The following is a 13722-nucleotide window of genomic DNA, read 5'->3' as shown; positions in this document are numbered from 1 at the left end:
GATCAAAGACAGAATTCTAGGTACAAATAAAGACACTATCAAAGCCTCCTGATGACATCATCATCAATTCTGTCTTTGATCTGTGTCTGTCCAGCCGGTCCTGAGTGGATACAACAGTTTCCCATGGGTGACTCTGTCGTGGTCTCTCTCCTGCTGTCTCCAACTCTCAGAGTGCTTCTACTGGTTTCTCCCCATCGTCCCTGTTGCTAGGCAGAGCACTGGTGAGGACTGAGGCCAGTGATGTCATCACCTCCAGCTGAGACCTGCCAGGTGATCCTGCTTCATTCAACTCTGCTGCCTCTGCCACTGCCCTGACTGGTGAGGCTGACAGCAGGTTCTCTCTCATCTAAACTCTCTGTTTACAATGGAGGCTGAAATCCTTGTGATTGGTGGTTCAATCATCAGGTCTGTTGAACTCCCAGGTGCCATCACCTGCTGTCTTCCTGGTGCCAAAGTTGTGGACATTATTGAACGTCTCCAGGACTCATCGATCTCCACCCCTCCTGCAGGTTCTCCCTGTTCCTGTGTGGGTTCTCTCTGGTTCTCCAGCTTCCTCCCACAGTCCAAAGACATCAAGAGGGGACGAGGCTGATTGATACTCTAAATTGACTGTAAGTGTGACTGTGAGTGTGAATGGTTGTCTGTCTGTGTCTGTGTTGGTCCTGGGAGGGACTGGCGACCCATCAAGGGTGAACCCCCTCCTCACCTGATGTCAGCTGTGATAGGCTCCACCCCCATGAACCATTGCAGACAATCAGTATAGAAATGGAAACTTAGCTGCTATGTTGAATCACTAAAACCTTCTGAAGACTTCTTTTGCTTCAGTGGAAAAGTAGAATGTTATTAACTCTCTCAATGGTTTGAATTCTGATTTCCACCTCTTTTTAACAGATTCACATTTCAAAATAACCAGGTTTATTTTGCTCCTTTCTTTGAGCAGAGGATGGTTTTGATCCATCAACCTCTGGGTTCTGGGCCCACCTCTCTTCCTCTGCTCTACCATTTATTAAACTGGCCTTGATTTAGTATTATTTATTTCTTTTATTATTATTATTAATTATTTTATTGACTTCACCCTGATAACCAGGAGGTAACGTGGTTGTCAGAGCAGCGGTGCTCAGGTCTGTGGACTCAGAGGAGGACTATGTCTGGATCTTTTCTTTTGATATCCTCCTGTCTGCTCTTTGCTTTTGGAGCTTCCTTCAACAACTCCCAGGCCTCCTGGGTACTGTAGGAGACATGGTCAAGTTCTTCTGACTTCTCCAGGAACGTCCTGCTCACATTGGTTGGTCTTCATTTTGACTCCTCCCACTGCCACAATGACCAGCCTTTATACTCTTGGTGACTGGGGCCCTGGTTGCTGCAGGCCTCAACACCAGCCTGTGGTTGTGAGCAGGGCAGAACAGAACTGACAGTATCTCCCATGCAGGACCTGGGTCAGCGCCTGGTGCAAGCTGGCCAACGTCCTGGAGTTCATTCAGCCTGGAGAACCAGGTGCTGGTTCCTTCTTTTACCAGGCAGGAATGGGCAGCAGATCCAAGATCAGTAGGTGTGGATGAAAAAATGAAGAAAAAATAAAAACGAGAAAAAGCAGTTTGGTTTGGAGTGCATTCCTGCCTGATGTTCTTGATTGGTACAACTCTCCTTCAAGTGTGGGGAAAACAGCAAAAAGAATAAAACACTTGACATTGAGAGAACAAAGACTTCTAAGATCAAACACAAAACTCTGAGATCAAAGGTTGAAGTTCCCCAAGGTTCAGTTTTAGCTCAGACCCTCTTCAAGGTGGAACCAGCAGAGGAGCTCAGTAGAGACAACTGGACAGCAGCAGGACAGAACAGAGGCTCTCCACAATGGCAGGAGACAGGAAACAGGTTTGGACCATCTGGGTTTTGTCCACTTTGATGTTTTTCAAACATTGAAGGAAATTGTAAAAATCAACATTGTGGGAAACGTTGGTTTGCCAGTGTGTTTACATCATGAGTGTTGAGAGAGATGAGAGTGTTTGCTCATCTGTTCCAGAAGCTTCTTCTAGAGTTGAGCCTGGATGAGTGGAGGGACCTTTTTGACCATCAGGACTGGTTTTTGATGGCCTGATGGTGCATCGGGGTCATCATGGTCCTCCACCATCTGCAGGGGTTCCAGGACTGTTGTGGTGTTTGTGGGAACTGCAGGGGGAAGCCCTCAGACCTGGAGAGGAAGTCCTGACACCAGCAGACCCCTCCCCACCTGCAGCCTTTTTCCAGCTCCACCAAACCCACCATTCACTGCCTCCTCATCATCTGGGCATCAAAAGCAGCTCAGACCTGCTGCAGCTCAGAGACCTCAGCCATTTTTAGGATGTCTCCATGATTCTCCTTCACAGGATTTTCATTCAGAAACAAGAGAACTGTCAAAGACCACAACAGTTTTCAGCTTGATGGTAAACAGTACTTCAACTACCATTCCACTGTGTAATGGCAGTGACTGATGTGTACTATATGCAGTACTAATCAAGTACAGCCCTGACTGATACTTTATCTCCAGTGACAGGAAGGATAAGAATGTTGAAATGGACCCAGCAGGAAGAGAATCTCAAGTCATGGCAACTTTACTGAGCAGCACTCTAAACCTGCTTTGTGAAACGGGCCCCTGGTCTCTTTTAAACGCCCGGGCTACAAATTGGTCATTTACGGTACTGGTGACGCTCATTCAACCATGATGAAGGTCAACATGCATCATCTGCTGTGCTCCTTAACAGGGGAATTAGCTCAAATGGTAGAGTGCTAGCTTAGCATGTGAGAGGTAGGGCCTCCTTCTCCACAATACTTTAACTTATTCTGTTGATCAGAGGAGCTGCTGGGTGATGAATGCTGATGTTTGTCCACTGGTGTGATAAAGTGTCCCCTGTTACTGAGATGAGGATGAACACCTGCTCAGGTCAAAGCTGCAATGAAGTCAAGTCATCACCCTGTAAAGTACCAAATAACAACCAAAGTTACACTTTACAAGTAGAACAGGTCCAGTTCAACACTCCTTAAATGAATTTACACCCAACAATTCTTCATGAGCAAGTACATCCTAGCTTAGGCCCAACTTTTCTTGGTGCTCTCCTAGATGCTTGGGAGCTGCTGGGGGAGCGCTAGTTGGACCTAAGCTAGGAGCTAAGCTAAGGTGGTGTGCACCAGCTAATGAGGGCTGGCTAGCTCTCGCAGCTTTTGGTGCAGAGCCGCTGCAGGTCCAATTCAACATCGCTAAGCCTCACCTCCAACACAACAAGAAAACTACATTTAACACACTTATCAGTATCACTAAAGGAGGCAGAGGAGGAACAAAACATGTGGCACTCTGAGCAGGAGAGAGGAGAGCAAGAGGGAGAAGCCATCGTTAGCTTAGCGTGTTTACAAGGCAGAAAGACTGTTGCTACCAGAATGATGGTCTTTTAAACTTCAGCCAAATAAAGCAATTAGGTATTAATTTTTGGTGGGTAATTAGTCAATGAAATAAGGAATTAGCAGGGAGGATCACACTTTAGCGAGCACAATGAAGCAAGGCTCTACGTTCAGCAACACAGAAAAAGGAGTTGAGGTCACATGCTTCCTGCAACCAAGGTCAAAAATCCAGGACGGACGAAGGGGAGGATGACAAAGACAAAGACACAAGAGACAGAGATAATAACCTTAAACTCCATAACAACCATAACACATATTGCCCACACACACACACACACACACACACACACACGCATTTTGTGAAACAACTCAGGAGTCATCAGGTGTTTTACTCAGAGGGATTCATTCATGATAAATGAGCATGGAGGAGACCCAGTAATCATCAACACAAGCGTCACATGAGCAGGTCACCACCCACTTTTATTGATTGGTTCTTGTAAGAATCACTCCCAACGCCATCAGGAGGTCATTTTTTGTCCTGCCCTGTCTCAACTGTTGGAGCACAGCAACAGCCTGAACTCTGCCACTACCTTATCCCTCCCTAACAACCTCATTCAGACCCACTATCAGGACTACCCTGACCCCCCTGACCCTCATCAGTCACTCGTAGTGCCTCACACTGGAGGGAATAGGAGCGTCTGTGAGTTCTGACTGTTGGGATGCACATCCATGCGATGGAAGAGCTGTTTTAAACAGGGAATCATTTGACCTTTTGACCTGTGTGGGCAGGTACAGAGGGACGATTCCATGAACAATAATATTACTAAACAAATGGGTCTTTAGCATCTTTCTAAAGGTGTCCTCAGCGTCCTCATGTCCAGAGGGAGAGCGTTCCAGAGTCTAGGAGCTGCAACCTGGAAGGTTCCCTCTCCTTCAGTGAGGCTGAATCCCTGTGGTCAGTGAGGATAAGGGACCCCACAGGTGTCACTAAAGTGCTTTAGACTGCAAAGGACACAGCTAATCAAGCTGGGATCAACTGCTGTGGTGATCAAGGTATCATCATATATAACAAACAAAGAAAACAAAGTTGAGGAAAAGCACACAAAAAAAAAAACTATGAACATGAACAGAGCATCTTCTACACCAGATGTCACACGGCTCAGTAGACCTCTGGTTTGACCCGCAGCAGGTCCAGTCTCCAGGGTGCCCCCATCATTCTGCTCTTCAGTCACAGGACATGCAGCAGAATCCCGTCGCTCTTCTGCAGAAGAACATGTGAGAGCGTCTGCTTGCTCTTCTCTGGCTGGACGTAGGGGAGAGTCTGCTGGCTCTTCTCTGGCTGGACGTAGGGGAGAGTCTGCTTGCTCTTCTCTGGCTGGACGTAGGGGAGAGTCTGCTTGCTCTTCTCTGGCTGGACGTAGGGGAGAGTCTGCTTGCTCTTCTCTGGTTGGACGTAGGGGAGAGTCTGCTTGCTCTTCTCTGGCTGGACGTAGGGGAGAGTCTGCTTGCTCTTCTCTGGCTGGACGTAGGGGAGAGTCTGTTTGCTCTTCTCTGGCTGGACGTGGGGGAGAGTCTGTTTGCTCTTCTCTGGCTGGACGTAGGGGAGAGTCTGTTTGCTCTTCAGAAGTTTGCTGGACCTTCGCTTGAAGGTCATGATTTTCCTCTTTCAAACAGCTTTTTAAATCATGAAGATTTCCCAGGATTTCCCTCTGAGCACTGCTCCTTTTCTTCTTTTGTGTTCTCACTGCACATAGAAGACTCTGAACTTCACCGTTCAGACTGCCAGTCTTTGTGGGGTCCTGGTCCTTCCTTGATTCAAGGTGGGCCAACTCAGCAGTGAAGGTCCCTGTCCCCTGAGATGCAGTAGAAACTCGTCTCCTCAAACATCCATTTTCTGCCTCTCTCTCCTCCCTCTGGGACCTCAGCTGTTCAAGAGTTGTCTTCTTCTCAGTGAGTTCTTGTCTCATTTTGTTCTTCTCTGCCTGGATGGAGTTGAGCTCACACTTGAGGTCACACTTCTCCTTGTAAACCATCTTCACCTCAAGCTGAAGATTGTGGACTTGTGTGTTCAGGTTTCTGATCTGAGTCTGGTTCTCCTCCCTCACAGATTCAAGGTTACCCACCATGGCAGACATGTTCTCTACCAGCTGATATGCAATGATCTTCTCTTGTCCAAGACTAGAAACCTGTCCCCACAAATTCTGGTTTTCTGTCCATCTCTTGTCACACAGAGACTGAAGCTGATCAAGTGCACTTTTCGTCTCAGTCAGGTCTTCCTCAAGACATTTCATCTCCACCTGTTCACTCTCCCTCAGAGACTGAACCTGGGTCAGCTCTTTTCTGAGCTCATGGTTCTCTCCATCAACCTTCCTCCCCTCACACTGAAGACTGTGGACTGTTGCGTTCAGATCTTCTATCTGAGTCTGGTTCTTGTCCTGGACTGTTTTGAGGTTGGCCACCACAGCAGTGAGGTTCTGTAGCTCCTGGATTGCTCTTTTATTCTCACGTTCAAGAGTAGAAACTTGTTTCCTCAAATTCTGGTTTTCTGCCTGTGTGTTGTCACTCAGAGACTGAAGCTGCTCAAGTGCAGCTTTCTTCTCAGTCAGGTCCTCCTGCTCTGTCAGCCTTAGAGATGAAGGAGCAGGATCACATTGACCAGGATCATTCAGTGGATAAATACAGCTCCTACTGAGATCCACCAGATCTCTGAATGCTCCAACGACACAATCCAATGGAGTCATAGCCTTCTGTCCTGGGTTGATCTGAAGATCTTGAGCCAGACTAAATCTCCTGGAACTGTCAAGTGTTTTAAGAGCAAAACTGCCCAAGAAATGAGGAGACTGGATTCTTTTCTAGAATGTGATGGCAATGACAGTCCTGCAGAGTGACATCACTGACATGACTGATGACTTCAGTCACGTGACTGATGACTTCAGTCACGTGACTGATGACTTCAGTCACGTGACTGATGACTTCAGTCACGTGACTGATGACTTCAGTCACATGACTGGATGACAGTGTAGATGCCAATGTAGAGGTTGGGGAAATAGTCTCTGAGAATCCAGCTTGAAGCCACGCCCTCTTTGTTCTTCAAAAACCCAAACAGCGACCATCAGTCTCCCTCCAATCCTGTACTTGGGTTCAATGTTGCTGTTCCATTTTGCAGCAGTAGATCGAAGCGAAGTAAAATCTGGTCAACTGGACGTAAGTTTATCTTGAAGACGTTTCACCTCTCATCCGAGAGGCTTCTTCAGTTCTAGTGAAGAGTGTGGAAACTCCAGCTTATAAACCTATGTGGGAGTGGTCAGTGCTATTGTGGTGGAAACGACCCTCCCGAGACTCACCTGGCCTCTCCAAACGACAGTCGTTGTGCGGTGTCAGGGAGTTTCAGGGGTGGTCGTTGGGGGGTTTCACCGACCACTCAGATGCTAATGGGCTGTGCTGGCATCAGCCGTTCCACATGGGTCTTTCAGCTGAACTCTTTGGGGAAGCTTTGAAAGGACTTGGTTGTAAATAGGTGAAAGGAAATGTCGCAGTCCACCTCCTCTGTTCAAAGATGGTTTCTCTATCCTGACGTGGATGGCTTCTTTAACTCCTCTTTCAAACCATCTGTCCTCTCTGTCGAGAATTTGGACATGGTCGTCCTGGAAGGAGTGGCTTTCCTCCTTGAGGTGGAGGAAAACCGCTGAGTCCTGTCCTCCAGAGTTGGCTCTTCTATGTTGGGCCATGCGCTTGTTGAGGGGCTGTTTGGTTTCCCCTATGTAGAGATCCGTGCAGGCCTCACTGCATCTGACAGCGTATACCAGATTGCTTTTCTGGCTGTGAGGGGTGGGATCTTTGGGGTGAACCAGTCTTTGTCTCAGAGTGTTGTCTGGTTTAAAAGACACAGGGATGCGGTGCTTATTATAGATTCTCCTTAATTTCTCAGAAACCCCTGCCACATAGGGGATCACTATGTTTTTTCTCCTGCCTTCTTCATCTTCCCTCCTCCTGGAGCTCTCCTCCTTTCTGGACCTGGAAGAGGATTTTACAAAGGTCCAGTCTGGGAAGCCACAAGTTTTAAGTGCTCTTTTCAGATGCTGCTGTTCTTTTTTTCGGCCTTGGACGCTGGTGGGGATGGTCTCCGCTCGGTGTTGCAGCGTCCTGATGACACCTAACTTGTGCTCCAGAGGATGGTGAGAGTCAAAAAGCAAGTATTGGTCAGTGTGGGTGGGTTTGAAGGTCTGAAGATCTTGAGCCAGACTAAATCTCCTGGAACTGTCAAGTGTTTTAAGAGCAAAACTTATCAGTCAGAACTGAAGAAGCCTCTCGGATGAGAGGTGAAACGTCTTCAAGATAAACTTACGTCCAGTTGACCAGATTTTACTTCGCTTCGATCTACGATGACCTGGATGAATGAGAACCTACACAGACATCTTGCCGAACACTATGGGAAGGACATCCTTAGTGTGGTGCGGGAATGCGAAAGGACTGCAAGGAAAATCGCAGACTACAGGAACCATCTACGTTTCAACCTCCGATGCCGCCAACACAACCTCATTCCCACTAGCCTACTACTAGGATCCACCGTGAGGGGCCACAGGGCCAGCAAGATTTTGGAACGGGCCCAAAATCAGCTTCTCAACGAGAGAGTGAGACAGGTCCATTTCACCATCGAGGGACTAAAGAGCAAGCTAGATCACCTTAATCAAGAGTTAACGCCTTTTTTTCCACCCGCCATCTTGGACAAAGTCACCTCCTTCGTTGGGACAGCCCAACTATCTCAACATCAGAAGAGCAAGGAGAGGCAAAAAAGGAAATTCGCTCGCCTCCAGTCTCGCCTCGACCGGGAACGAGAAGCAGAAGGCCCAACCCCAGCGGACCCACAGGACAGGTGGATAAGGAACTTATCCAACAGGGAGCTCACCAGTCCTGAGAAACGCGTCCTTGCCAAAGGAATGAACTTTGCTGTCACCCCGAAACATCTCCCGACTGTGGACCTCATCACTGCCACAGAATCCGCCATCAAGAAGAACAACCTCTCCACCACAGAAGCAGATGAACTACGACTCAAGGTCACAGCGGCCCTCTCCGAAGCGAAGGTCCCCTCTGCCAACCTCTCGGTCCAGGAAAGGAAGGCCTTGAATGCACTGAGCAAAGATGAGAACATCACCATCCTTCCGGCTGACAAAGGAAGATGCACGGTGGTCCTTGACACAACTGACTACCAGAACAAGATCAGTTCTCTTCTCAGTGACATTCACACATATGAGACCTTAAAACGCGACCCCACCAGCAGCTACAAGAAGAAAGTGGTGGAACACCTACAGAAGCTGCAAAAGGGGGAAATCATCAACCGCTTGGAGTATCACCGCCTGTACCCCGGAGACGCAGTTCCACGGATTTACGGCCTCCCCAAAAATCCACAAGGAAGGTGCCCCGCTCCGACCCATTGTCAGCAGCATAAACTCCGTGACGTACAACATCGCCAAACACGTCGCCACCATCTTAGCCCCCTTGGTAGGGAAAACCCCCCACCACGTCCAGAATTCCATGGACTTCGTGAACAAGGTTAGAGAACTCAAGCTGGACCCAGATGAGACCATGGTGTCCTACGATGTGACCTCCTTGTTCACCTGCGTCCCTACCGTGGAGGCTGTAGAAACAGTGAAGAAACGCCTACAGCTGGACAACACCCTCAGCAACAGGACCAACCTCAATCCGGACCAAATCTGCCAACTTCTGGACCTTTGCCTGAACACAACCTACTTCCAGTACAGAGGGAAGTTTTTCAGGCAAAAACACGGCTGTGCCATGGGTTCTCCCGTATCTCCTATCGTGGCCAACCTATACATGGAAGAGGTGGAACAGAGGGCCCTGACTTCCTTCAGTGGACCCTCCCCCACCCACTGGTTCCGATACGTTGATGACACCTGGGTGAAGATCAAGATTCAGGAGGTACAACCGTTTACAGCACACATCAACTCGGTAGACGTCAACATCAAGTTCACCAGAGAGGATGTGAAAGACAACCATCTGCCCTTTTTGGACTGTGACGTCTACATTCAAGAGGACAGGAGCCTGAGGGTGGATGTGTACAGGAAACCCACCCACACTGACCAATACTTGCTTTTTGACTCTCACCATCCTCTGGAGCACAAGTTAGGTGTCATCAGGACGCTGCAACACCGAGCGGAGACCATCCCCACCAGCGTCCAAGGCCGGAAAAAAGAACAGCAGCATCTGAAAAGAGCACTTAAAACTTGTGGCTTCCCAGACTGGACCTTTGTAAAATCCTCTTCCAGGTCCAGAAAGGAGGAGAGCTCCAGGAGGAGGGAAGATGAAGAAGGCAGGAGAAAAAACATAGTGATCCCCTATGTGGCAGGGGTTTCTGAGAAATTAAGGAGAATCTATAATAAGCACCGCATCCCTGTGTCTTTTAAACCAGACAACACTCTGAGACAAAGACTGGTTCACCCCAAAGATCCCACCCCTCACAGCCAGAAAAGCAATCTGGTATACGCTGTCAGATGCAGTGAGGCCTGCACGGATCTCTACATAGGGGAAACCAAACAGCCCCTCAACAAGCGCATGGCCCAACATAGAAGAGCCAACTCTGGAGGACAGGACTCAGCGGTTTTCCTCCACCTCAAGGAGGAAAGCCACTCCTTCCAGGACGACCATGTCCAAATTCTCGACAGAGAGGACAGATGGTTTGAAAGAGGAGTTAAAGAAGCCATCCACGTCAGGATAGAGAAACCATCTTTGAACAGAGGAGGTGGACTGCGACATTTCCTTTCACCTATTTACAACCAAGTCCTTTCAAAGCTTCCCCAAAGAGTTCAGCTGAAAGACCCATGTGGAACGGCTGATGCCAGCACAGCCCATTAGCATCTGAGTGGTCGGTGAAACCCCCCAACGACCACCCCTGAAACTCCCTGACACTGCACAACGACTGTCGTTTGGAGAGGCCAGGTGAGTCTCGGGAGGGTCGTTTCCACCACAATAGCACTGACCACTCCCACATAGGTTTATAAGCTGGAGTTTCCACACTCTTCACTAGAACTGAAGAAGCCTCTCGGATGAGAGGTGAAACGTCTTCAAGATAAACTTACGTCCAGTTGAACAGATTTTACTTCGCTTCGATCTACGATGACCTGGATGAATGAGAACCTACACAGACATTTTGCAGCAGTAGGTGTCGCTGTGATACCAGGTTCAGTTCAAGATTCCCAACTCCAGCTCATGTTGGTGACCTCAGTGGCAGGTAAAATGGTGCTTCAGTGGATCATGTGATCAACTCATGTCTGTCCTCACTGCTCCACAGGTCTGTCAAATGTTCTGTAAAATAGTTGGACCCAGCAGAGCTGCTAGATTAGGAGTTGATGGAGTCGTTGCAGATACCAGGGTCCAAAGTCCAGCTTGAACCTGGTTTGTGCAGTTCTTTGTCAAGCTAGCAGCCATTCTTGTCACTGCCAAGCTAAAGTGACTTCTGTCAACAAAGGTCAACATACAAAAGGACATTTCTACTGGCAGTTCAAGATTTTGATCAAACTCCTTTTTCAGAGCTGGAACCTTCCTCTAGTGTCAGCTTTCTGTTCCCATCTCTATGGTCACGGTCAGTTTTGACCCACGTCTTCAATCAGCTGTCAAATAAACTAAAACAATTTTCTATCCTCCAAGTTGTTTCCATCTCTTGGTGACCTTGTTAGGCTTCCTTATCCATGGAAATATTGATTGATTGATTGATTGATTGTGTTTAGATTCATATGTGACACTTCTGTGTGTTCTCTGCAGAGATGTTTCCTGCAGTTGAAGCACAATCCGTTTGTCCTGCTGTCCTGACTGCTTGGGCAGACCTGACACCTCTTTCATCTGGAACCAGATCCTGAGTGGGGTTGTGGCTGTGGCTGTTCTGGTTGGTGTTGAGGCAGGGCTGCTGAGGAGGACGCTGTTCCACTCTTGGTGGATGTGGGTCCACAACACAAATGCATTCTATGCAGACACATCAAGGATGGTCTTTGTTTGTTGTGTTGTTGTGTAGGTCGATGGGAGAACGAGGCTGATGAGAGTCCCTGAAGCTCCCATGACTGGGAGAGGAGCTGCTGGCAGTGTTGCTGACAGTGCACTTCTGACTTCAGGTTTGGCTCTGATTGTTGCTTTGTCATCTTATTTTGATAACTGGGTCTAAACCAATCATAATGATTTCATAATTCAGTGAAAAACATTTTTTCTTTTATTTTGTTGAACTAGAGGTTCCTGACAAAGTCAAAAATCCTTGATACAATAAACAAATTGATGTGGTTCTTTGATGCATTTAAATCCTAAAACAGGTCCCACAGGAGGAAGGTTAAATCATGTGACCATCATCATAACAGCTGTTGACCTTGTTTAACTAGTTGGTGGTGCTAAATATCACCAGCTTGCTAACGTTAACTAGCTAACGTAGCCAGCTAGCTAATATTATTTTCTAACTTCAGGCCTAAATTTTGGATTGATTGTGAAAATTGTTCACCTCACCTTTGTAACACCAGGTTTTGTCTTGATGATGTCATTGTAACTGTCTTTCTGATTCTAAAATATAAATGCATCCAAAATAAAAATGTCAAACTGCCCCTCCATGGAAACATCATATTTAATATACTGCAATATTCTTTTCCAGTGTACTACACTATATTTTTGTTTTATCAGAGAGGCTTTAATGTCTGTCTTTGATCTCTAAACTCTGACTCTGATGTCATTGGTGGTGACTGAATTCTACCCCCTGACAGACTGGGAAGGCTCATATTGGCGATGGATCCATGAAGGAATGAAGGTCTTTTTTCAAAGTAACTTGTTATTTTGTTCTTGGTTGTCATGGTGACTCGTGGTATCGGGGCTCCATTGATGATGTCATTTTGTCCTGGTTGTGCACTTGTGACACTCAAGGTGAACACACTCACAGTTGATTGGACCGACTCAGATCAGCTGTTCTGAACCTGATACTCAGAGTTTCCATCTCAGTGTCAACTCAGGAGTGACTGAGGAGAAGAGTTTCAGAACAGCCACAGTTGGGGGACTTCCATCCAGCAGCCATTTTCTATCCCTGTAAGGGAGTGAAGGGATCTGGAGCTGCTGGGTTCAGGTGGATCCAGAACACAAGATGGAGGTCAGTCAGGACCCCAGAAGGAGACCAGCATCTGGAAGGTGAAGATGCTTTAATCTGACACCATCGTGTCAACAATTCTGAAATCAGAACAAAAATAAACAGTAGTATTTCCACCTGCTACTCCTGCAGATATTCAAGTGAACAGGAACACAGATTCATGCTCAACTTCTCCTGTGTGTTCATCCACAGTCACCAAACAACAACCAAACCAGACAAAAGGGGGTTTGCTAGCATGGCGATCAGCTGTAGTTCACCCATCTTATCCAGGTCACATGGCTCAGGGATAGCATGGCCATCTGGTAACAAAAGGGGGTTTGCTAGCTTTGCGTGCTGAGGTAGAACGGCTCTGTTTAAATTGAGTCCTTTTTCCATTTCTTTCCCGGCTTCTTCTAGCAGTGCTGTCATCCCTTCCAGTGACTGCAGGAGGGAAGGGGTCCCCCTTCAGAATCAGTTTGATGTCATTGTTACTTCCTCTTCAACACTCCTTTAGCAGACCAACTCACTAACTAGCTCAGTGAGGTGGTGTGGCCGAGTGGTCTAAGGTGCTGGATTAAGGCCCCAGTCTCTGAGGAGGCGTGGGTTCAAATCCCACCACTGCCATCATGTCCCAGGTCTCTGGAGAGGTGTGGCAGGTCTCTCCCAGCCTCTCTGTGCTGGGGGTGTTGGCTGCTTTTCTCACTCTGGGAAGAAAATGTCCTGAACTTGAGGTGTTCTCCTCATCTTGAACTCTCCAAAACAACAATGTGCAGTAACGCTGAGCTGCCTTCAAGCCAACAACATGGGCACAGTGTACCCAGAGCCACAGGCTCCTCCCAGTATATGCAGCACTGCCAGTGACCTCTGCTCCAGTGTAACAGTGACTCTCCAAACTGAAGCTGATCCAGGACCAGCTCAGGAGGAGCCATGGAGCAGACAGGCTCTCTGATTTAATGCTGCTGGATATTGAGAGGAACATCCCAGTTGACTCCAACAAGGCTGCTGATGTCTTCAGACCCAGGACCAGAAGAAGAACCCTCCTCTGAGTCCACAGACCTGAGCACCGCTGCTCTGACTACCAGGTTACCTCCTGGTTATCAGGGTGAAGTCATGGTGAGGTGGTCAGTTGTTCCTTGGGTTTTATTACAGAGGCCTGGGAGTTAAACACTGAATTAAATAATTTTAATTATTTAATGAAGTTTCCTGCTGTTTTGCTGGAAATGTTTGACAACTTCCTCCATGCTGGTGCC

The 13722-nt window shown here is 47.7% G+C and overlaps 1 long non-coding RNA gene across 1 annotated transcript; it reads left to right on the top strand.

Annotated features, from left to right (window-relative positions):
• The first annotated feature begins 215 nt into the window (after positions 1–215).
• On the top strand, positions 216–11993 carry LOC147272142 (uncharacterized). The gene is made up of 3 exons (XR_015115837.1): positions 216–318; positions 406–611; positions 11146–11993. It is a non-coding gene; the product is annotated as an uncharacterized LOC147272142 (long non-coding RNA).
• Positions 11994–13722: the final 1729 nt, after the last annotated feature.

The sequence above is a fragment of the Aulostomus chinensis genome, chromosome 1 (assembly GCF_037954235.1).
Source record: "Aulostomus chinensis isolate RoL2024-O1b breed Wild chromosome 1, RoL_Achi_v1.0, whole genome shotgun sequence".
Taxonomy (NCBI): Eukaryota; Metazoa; Chordata; class Actinopteri; order Syngnathiformes; family Aulostomidae; genus Aulostomus; species Aulostomus chinensis.
The sequence above is the reverse complement of the archived record's forward strand: the minus strand, read 5'-3'. Positions and strand labels throughout refer to the sequence as shown.